Source organism: Sebastes umbrosus, chromosome 13 (assembly GCF_015220745.1).
Source record: "Sebastes umbrosus isolate fSebUmb1 chromosome 13, fSebUmb1.pri, whole genome shotgun sequence".
Classification (NCBI taxonomy): Eukaryota; Metazoa; Chordata; class Actinopteri; order Perciformes; family Sebastidae; genus Sebastes; species Sebastes umbrosus.
Window position 1 is genome coordinate 1,146,986 of NC_051281.1, and position 9,943 is coordinate 1,156,928.

At 41.3% G+C, this 9,943-nt stretch overlaps 1 protein-coding gene across 3 annotated transcripts in view; it reads right to left on the bottom strand.

The window, feature by feature from the left end:
- The window catches only part of sema5ba (sema domain, seven thrombospondin repeats (type 1 and type 1-like), transmembrane domain (TM) and short cytoplasmic domain, (semaphorin) 5Ba), a 224,189-nt gene that overhangs the window by 177,072 nt on the left and 37,174 nt on the right, over positions 1–9,943 (bottom strand). For all 3 annotated transcript variants that reach the window (XM_037790771.1, XM_037790770.1, XM_037790772.1), the window contains exon 2: positions 1,324–1,388. The gene's annotated coding sequence lies outside the window, so the exon portion shown is untranslated. The remainder of the gene's footprint in view (positions 1–1,323; positions 1,389–9,943) is intronic.

The window sequence follows — 9,943 nt, forward strand, 5'->3', positions numbered from 1 at the left end:
TTCTGTCTTTTGTGTCAACATGTTGTACCAAAACGCCTCTATCAGAGGCCTGTGCTACAAACCAGTTCAACATACCCAGGGTATCTTCAACCGGGATCACGCTAAATGGTCCTACGACGCTGGTTATCAACCCAGGGTTTCTCCATCTGGCTACGAGCGCGTTCACATGAAAGGGGCGGTGTTTACAGCATGTGGCCAATCACAAGAGCAACAGAGCGGTACATTTTATAAACCAAGTTAAACACATAATCCAGACTTAAATTAACACAAATAAAGCTGCCAAATGCAGGAAGAACAGCTGGCAAAAGAAGAAACTCCCGATGTGTTAATGCGTAAATTAAAGGATTTATTCATTTAAATCTAAAACTTCTAAAAAGTTTAAACGGACTTGAGAACAAGTAAAAAAATAAATATAAAAACCTAATTCAAAGCGGTAAACATCCGGAGCATCCAGCTAGCTGTCCTTCCTGCATCTGTCAGTTTAAACTGTGTTGTTTTTAGTCTGGATTATGACTGTAACGTCTTCATTTTTATGTAATATTATCTTACAATCCACGCACCGAGCTCTGATTGGTCAGTAGGCGGTGCTTTTATATGAGTTGATCTCTTATCTGGATCAGGTCAGCATCAGTTACCATGGCGATCTAGGGTCGTAGGACTGAGAACCCTGAAGGGTTAAATCCTGAAGTTACTTCGCTAACCCCAAATCCTGCTTCGTAGTCCAGACCGCCTCTGCTCACAGTCTGTTCTGGTGGAGGTGATGTCACGAGGTGATTATGCACTCGTCGTGTCACATCTCATCTGAACAATGATTTCATGGCACAGTGTCAATTAGGCTCGAGGCTGTCTGCAGCGGAGTGATTCACTGATTCACATTCACACAGAGAGAAACAGAGAGAGAAACAGAGAGAGAGAGAGAGAGAGAGGTGAAACTCGTCTATTAGCAGCCTGTAAGAAGCCTTTGCTTTGCTTCCACCAGTTTCCCTCCATCTCTCCTGCTTATCCTCCTCTCTCCACTCCCCCACTGCCATACTCTCACCGCTGCTTTTCAAATCAGTCAGAATAGAAAAGAGCTTTCACCAAAAAACTTCTACTACAGAGGCCTCCGAGACTTTCAGGGGGAGGGGGAGAGACACATTTAGAGAAAGTGAGAATGAGAGAAAAAGAATAATAGCTGTTCATCTTCGTAGAGAAATCCAGAGAGAAAGTTTGGCAGCAAAATTGAGCACAAAACAAAAACAATTGTGTAACAAACACAAAGCAGAAAGTCAGGTAAAAGCAGCATGAGAAGTTTGTGAGAGAGAAAGATGAAAGTGAACTCACCAGCTAAGCATCACTGGGATGAGGGGAGGGGGCTGAGAGGGCCGTCGGTCCTTTTCAAACTGATTCTGGATGAAGAGAGAGAGAGAGAGAGAGAGAGAGAGAGAGAGAGGAGGGGGAGGGTTAGTCTTTCACTATAGCTGCACGGTGCAGAGCCACAAAGAAGAGCTGGCGCTCTCGTAAACAAACCGCCAACTTGTCAATGGAGCAGAGGAGGCGGAGCAGGAATGGCATTTAAAGGGAGACTTCATGCTGTTGGGGGGCTGGAGGGGAAAAGAGGGACCTGCGAGATGCCTTTACATCAAGTGAAGGCCTCACCGGACAATACCCAACCTTCAAAGTTCAAACACATTAAACCCCCGTGTAACAGAAGAGCACCTGTAGAAGACATACTGTAAATCAGCAGTATGGATGTAAATGAGGAGCCGACTTTGTGTTGAATCAAACGCAGACGCTAATATGCAGAGAGCACTTTGGGCTCCAGGCTTTTTGATCTCAACGCCGCACAGCAAATTGGAACAAATGGCCCTGGGTTGGTTTCTACGGCAACCTGAAAGAGCAGCTCAGACTCGCCATCCCTCTTGCGGCGTCAACCGCCGTGATATGGCTGCTGCTGCTTCCTTCACTTCCACAAGAGAACGGCGGCAAATATTAATCAAAGAGGGATTGATTGTTGTTGTCTGATCGCTCCAGTGTGACTGATCACTTCTGCTAACGCCAACAAACACTACAAGACTTTTAGAAGACTTTGAAAAGACGAAGATCTAAAGATGCAGCAACATCATTTCACATTTAAGAAGCTGGAACCAGAGAATGGTATTTTTGCATCATTAATGACGATTCATTGTTTATTAATGAATGAATTAATTAATTAAAATCCAGTTCTTCTGCCAGCTGGATGCTGAGACTCAACACAAAGACAGGTACACACATGCAGTAAAGGGGATTTTCTACGGAGCTCAGCGGAGAATTTAGGGCTGAGCAGCGGGAAGTGTCCGCTCAAACACAAAAACTCCCCGTAATCTCCGGTGTCAGTGTGGGATCAGGCTTTACTCACTGACACAAGTGAGGAGGAAGAATTCTCATAAACGGCTGCTCAGTCTGTGACCTATAGTGTCCTATTCTCTTTCAGCTCCAACACCAGACAGTCAGACAAACACCGTCTGGGACGACTCAGATTCAGTAAAACTTTATCGACCAGATAAACGCCTGCAGGTTCATTTACATCACACATGCCTGTCAGAGTTGTGGTTTCATTAACACAACACTGATGACATCAGAACCAACGCCGGGGCCCCGTTCTTCATACGTGGAGTTATCCAGAAGAGGATTTGACGTGAGTCTGGATTGTTTTAGTTCTTCGAAGCTGGTTCAAAATAAATCTTCTCTCTGTAGCACCACCCAGTCGCCAGAATGTTGGCATTGTAGGTTTCTGCACACTAAAAATACATTTTATAAACACGTTTCACATCCGCCTCCTATCAAGCTCGCAGAAACAGGAAATGCCACGTGGTTAACGTTGTGAAACAATCGGTTAGTCAACAAAACTACATGGTTGAGGTGAGAAAAAACATTATGGTTTGTGTTCAAACAATAACAACCATAACAACCATAACAACCATAACAACAATAACAACCATAACAACCATAACAACCATAACAACCATAACAACCATAACAACCATAACAACCATAACAACCATAACAACCATAACAACAATAACAACCATAACAACAATAACAACCATAACAACCATAACAACCATAACAACAATAACAACCATAACAACAATAACAACCATAACAACAATAACAACCATAACAACAATAACAACCATAACAACCATAACAACCATAAAAAACATAACAACCATAACAACCATAACAACCATAACAACCATAACGACAATAACGACCATAACGACCATAACGACAATAACAACCATAACGACCATAACAACAATAACAACCATAACAACCGTAACAACCATAACAACCATAACACCCATAACGACCATAACAACCATAACAACAATAACAACCATAACAACCATAACAACAATAACCATAACGACCATAACAACAATAACAACCATAACAACCATAACAACAATGACAACCATAACACCCATAACGACCATAACAACCATAACAACAATAACAACCATAACACCCATAACGACCATAACAACCATAACAACAATAACAACCATAACAACCATAACAACCATAACAACAATAACAACAATAACAACAATAACAACCATAACAACAATAACAACCATAACAACCATAACAACCATAACAACAATAACAACCATAACAACCATAACAACCATAACAACAATAACAACCATAACAACAATAACAACAATAACAACCATAACAACAATAACAACCATAACAACCATAACAACGCAACTAGCGTGAATAAATAACAACCACCTTAAAGGACGTTCTTAAGCAACAATGCGCCTCACAGACCCGCTGTGCGGTGTGATATTTGGTGAAACGCCAGCAGCGCCAGCAGGGACAGCGGTCTAAGAGGAAGGCTTTAGCGTGCAAGTTGGATTCATTGAGCTAGCTGGCGTTAGTTACTTCGTTGATTCATAGCACACTAGGTCGCTAGCTTTAATCTGTAGCATACGTGCTAGCTGGCTGGCTAGCTGGTAAGCTTGTTTCGGTGTGTTTAAATGTGTACATTAATAAAACTCACTGCTTGACCCCTACTAAAGTAGGGCCAAAGGTTTTGCCCTTTTGGAACTAATGAAATTGGTCTATTCAGCACAATCTAGCTTGTTATTAGCTCACCTTCCTCAGGATAAAGTCAGTAGAAGACAAGAGTTTGAGTTCTACTCTGGAAACAAATCCCAGTTTTTGGCCAAAATTTCAAAGATAATGGGCACCCTGGACTTTTAACCCCCAAAAGGCACAACTAAACCACACTGTCAACCATCATGCCAAATTTGAAGTTCCTAAGTTAAATAGTTTCCGAGTTCTACTCCGGAAACGAAACGGATGGATGGACGGACGGACGGACGGACGAATGGAAGGACGGACACGCGGAGTGCTATATAACCCCGACTACGTTGTCGCGGGGGTATAATAATATGTGTAACTGAATAGTATTTCTGGCGCCGACCAGCAAAGGTAGCAAAGATTAATCGACTAATTGCACACATCCCTAATATATATATATATATATAATATATATATTCTGTATAGCAGCAATTACAAAGCTAATTCCTCTCTCTCCTTTTCTAATCATGCATTAGTCTTTGAAAGTCATCTGCCTGCTTGGCGGTCGGCCTGTGTGTAGATGTGGTTGTGTGTGCATGCTCTGCTGGTGTGTGTGTGTTGAACCTGAGCTGCTCTCTAACCAGCGGTGCGTCTGATAACAGCATGAGGCGGCAGACTGAGATCACTCTCTCCTGCTCCGATCGGAAAATATCAAACTTTTCTTTTGGTTGTGTTGAAACTTTAGCGTCTCGCCGCAGTGCGTCTCTCCCTCGTCTTTCTGTCCACGGGAAGTGTTTATCAACGGACGCCATCGGACCCAGCAGTGAAAATCAAATTGTGCTAATTAAGCTCCAGTTACTGGTAACTGAATCAGACAGCTTAATGAAGACTTAGCGGGAAGTAGGTGAAGAGGTGACTTAGGAAAACAGCAGGAGTTCACAACTCAACAAATCATGGAGTGTATCACACCCACACACACATTCACACACATTCACACACATTCACACACAGTACACTTGTGTAGTTTAGTGTTCCTCCTTCAGGGTAGTAAAGGAAATATGTCTAATTAGGAGAGAATTACTGCTCTCAGCTTTCCAGTGTACATCCGACTGTAGCAGGGGGCTGTTGCTAAACAAACTAACACATCGAGTTTTTACTGAACAAGGACAAACTGCATGAGAGAAACTGAGACACTACAAACATTTTTTTGATAAAAGAAGTTGTAGAGTCATGGAAACGTTGACCTTCTGATGTTAATTAACACCAGTGAGGGTGATTGGCGCTGAATTTTCTTCCCAATCAATAACGATAATATTGGTGTAGTTTTGTGTAGCTGGAGTTCAAATGGCCGTAACTGATGTTTGAATATTAAATGTGCTTTAAAACATAAAATAGCTCTAAGTCAAGTCTTAAACTCCAAAAAAATAAATGACAAAAATGTTCAATATAATCTGATTACTATACAGGACTAAAATTAAATTAAAAAATAGCTTACAAAATTAAGAGAGAATGACTTTCAGTGACTTAATCTGGACTAAAACATTTTCAGTTGTCGTCGACTAAACTATGAAGGATGAAACTAATAAGTATTTTCATTTTAAGACTAAATCTAAAATAGCTGTAAAGATTAACACAGATTTGTGGCGTAATTTTTACTTTTTTACAAATTCTGGAAATATTCACACAGGATTAAGATCACAGACGACCTCCACAGTTATACAAATCACCAGAGGTCCCAGGTAATACTAGTCCTGTGCGAATAGGGCTTAAGATAAAAGTCAAACTAAAACCTTAATAAAAAGGACAACAATGAATTTGTTCCACTTCTCTGAACTGCCGATTGTCACTGACTGCGGTAGCTTTTTTGTAAAATGATACACTCTAATATTCAATGAGAATTACTGGCAGTAAGGGTCTCATCAGTTATGTTTCCTATTCAAGTGCTGCACAAGCTTTAAGCAGAAAGATCTGCAGAATAAAAGTAAATCACTGTTTCTATCAACTACTATTAACAAATATACTCAAGAACATGTGACACGATTCCATCATTAATCAAGCACCACAATCTCTCATACATTATGAAAATTAACTACTGCTTCCTACCAAAGTGTCTAGACGTGCCAACTGATTCCTCAAAAGAGATTCAATCTTCCATTGATACACACCAGAATATGAATGCACAGAAAAGTGTAGCTCCATCACCAAAAGTCAAACACAAACGTGGAGCCTGACGTCATTCTGAAATCACTACAGACTTGGACGAGGTCCAAATCTAAAGTAAGTTATTAATGTTTTCTGATTCAGTTGGATGCTTGCTTTTCATCAATAATGTCTGCCAACACAGCCGGCTCAAATGCCACTTTAAAAAATAAACTAAATGCAGTTTTTTGATCGGTTAAGTACGTCAATAAACTCCACATTTATGTGGTCAAAAAGTTGCAGATTGAAAACACACTGAGCATTTCAAACCTGTAATTATTCCACCGTGCAACGAGTAACAGAGAGGAAGAGCTGCTTCTCAACCCACTCACATTCAGCAGAGTAAACACACCGAGTCTGCCATGCAATAACACTGTTTCTAAATTACCAGGCAGTATTTGTGCATCATGTGCCGTCACTTTACCGTCCAGCACAAACACCGATAGATTGGTACAGCCGTGATAAGACAACATTGCCCCTCCAATAGATTGTACTTTCTGTGCCATAACATGTCTGCAGATACTTCAATAAAGACAACTTTAGAATCAGTAAACTGGACCTGACAGACACAGCATGCCGGGCGGAGATAAGCTATTATCCAGAACTGATCAGAATACAGACAAGAGCTGATCAGAATACAGACAAGAGCAATCACACTCCGTCAACAAATCTGAAAAACAATGGACTCCACTAAACTAAACTATTAAAAACCCTAAGCATGGTGGAACAACCAAACTCCCCCAACACTTCACACCTGGATCTTTACAATTCACAGCCTCAGGACCAATCCACACTAAAAGCAAACACAACAAACACACACAGAGAAGCTTCATGTCTCGGAGCAGTCTCAGTGAGGACAGACAGGATGTTGTAAAAAGGCTGATAGAAAACATGCAGTTCAAACAGGTGAGGCTGGATTTACACTGAGATATCAGAACCTTCATGGAATCAGAGAAATAAGAATTGTTAGAACCCACCTGGACACTTTACATCGTTTACATGAAGAGCTGGGAGGTTAAACCTATCTCCTGATTCAATACTATCACCATACCTGGGTGCCGATTCATTGTAAAGTATTGGGATATATTGTGATTTTTGTTAACTGTTTTACCTCTAGACCATGAAGGGAGAAAGTTGAATCATACACTTCTAGGGACTTTTACTTTAGAAAATCTCTAAATGAATCCAGTAAAATGTTTGATTTTCAGCATGTATGTAGTCAGAGATGTCCTGAAGATCATCGCGATATTATGTTTTATGATTATTGATTTTCCAGCAACCCAAAAATCAAAGAATAAAGACATTTCCCTCACAGATTAGTGCTATTTTATTTTTCATTTATAATGTTTTATACTTCTGGTGAATATAATCCAATCAATATTATTTCTATAGATGTATTTTGTATATCAGTTCCCTTTGTTAACGCCTTATTTTGAAAACACGTGTCTACTTCCTCTAACTTCTCCAAGGTGGTCTCTAGCTCTCCCGTCAGCTCCGTTCTCTTTATCCATCCATGGTCAGCTCCATCGGGGCCGTTTCAATGCAGAGAACACAAATGTCAGTATCTGGGTGCTCTACAGTCGTAGCGTCGGCCCATTTGACCACGGAGACGAGAGCGACGGCCGGCTGGACCGCAACGTTACCGTCATACCATAACGTTTCCTGTCCGTGACAGAGTTAGCATGCAGCTTTAGCTCTGCTCTGTCTAGCTTTGCTTTTCCTGTCAATGTGTGAAACCCAAAGTGTTTCCATCCTTTACTGGATGTGTAGTGTTTACCACGCTGGATTTAACATGGGAGGGTGCAGGTCGTATCCACGACGACCCTCCAGAATCAGTAGTCCACAGCACATCAACGCTTTTTTTGACAAAGATAAAAACCACCTCAAGCGAGTGGAAAAACTTTTTTGCACAGTTGAGGAAGTTGTATTGATTTTTGCTATTTCAGCTTTTCTAAAGCAAAATGCACATAAAATACAGTAGTGGAAACACGGCTAGTGATTGGAAAGCCCTCTGTCTCGATTGGACTTGAAAGACGCAAAGAGCGAAGGAGTGAGACGACGGCGATTACACCGGTTAAATAATACAACACATCCAAGAGGCTGGAGGCTCACATGGCAGCAGAGGTCGCCTCTTACAGACGAGGCGGGTTAACTTGCACAACCTGAAACCACGGCATCACGTTGACAAGTCATCCACTAGCCTTGTTATTCTGCTCCGTCCCTCCTCCGTCTCTATAGGCCCGGTTTCCAGCCCAGTTTCATATGTCCTGGGCTCTCCATCATAGCACTTGACACCTGTTTATATACGGCGTGACCTCTGACCCCGCACCTCCCCTGTTCTCAGAGACAACCTCCCCAGGTTGGCGGAGAGGTCACTTGTGTTATTGCGAGAGTGCTGACAAATGACTAAAAGGAGCGAGCGTAAAGACCACTGAGGGAATAAAAGCATTGCTAATGTAAATGTTTGTGCGCCCACACATCCACCCCTCCATGTATATATACACTCTCATTGTTATACATGTGTTCCCGTACTTCAAAACCAATTCCAGCCCGTGTGTCTTCATGTGTTTCCATGTGATTGCTCACTAAGCTCGAGAGGGTCTCTGTCGTAATTAAGTGGCACCTCCATTAAAAGAAGCCCGAGGCTCCTAATACATCAGCGTTAGCTTTAACGCTACAAACTGCACGGCTGACCAGCTGGCTTACAGAAATGATGGAGCGCTAACGACGCTATTTAAATGCATCAATCCTCAGGAGACATGACATCGCCTCGTACAGACTGTACTCTGACAGACCACGACTGGGTGGAATACTGAATGTTAATGATGGACAGTGTTCACAAGAGATGGTGTTGTTGATTTTAGTATTGATTTTAAAATATTATTAATTACTTAGAAAGCATTGAGAGGTCTCGCCTCACGTTACTGATCAGATCTCTTATTGAAAACACATTTAGATTGTTTTACTCTGTTTTTATGTGTTCAGTTATGGACTTTTATTACACGGCTTTGTTGAATACTCGATTCTGATTGGTCAATCACAGCGTTCTACAGTCTGTTATTTCTTTATAGCAGACCGTTGCTATGTATAACAGACCGTTGCTATGTGTAACAGACCTTTGCTATGTATAACAGACCGTTGCTATGTATAACAGACCATTACTATGTATAACAGACCGTTGCTATGTGTAACAGACCATTGCTATGTATAACAGACCATTACTATGTATAACAGACCGTTGCTATGTATAACAGACCGTTACTATGTATAACAGACCGTTGCTATGTATAACAGACCGTTGCTATGTATAACAGACCGTTGCTATGTATAACAGACCGTTGCTATGTATAACAGACCGTTGCTATGTGTAACAGACCGTTGCTATGTATAACAGACCATTACTATGTATAACAGACCGTTGCTATGTATAACAGACCATTACTATGTATAACAGACCATTACTATGTATAACAGACCGTTGCTATGTATAACAGACCGTTGCTATGTATAACAGACCGTTGCTATGTATAACAGACCGTTGCTATGTATAACAGACCGTTGCTATGGGCACAGTTCTGATCCCGGACTCTGGAGGACCGTTTTTTTTTTTTTCAAAGTATTGATTTCTTAAGCAAGTAGCCGTTTAATAAGCGTGATAATGTACAGCTAGCGGGTCATTGTTGTG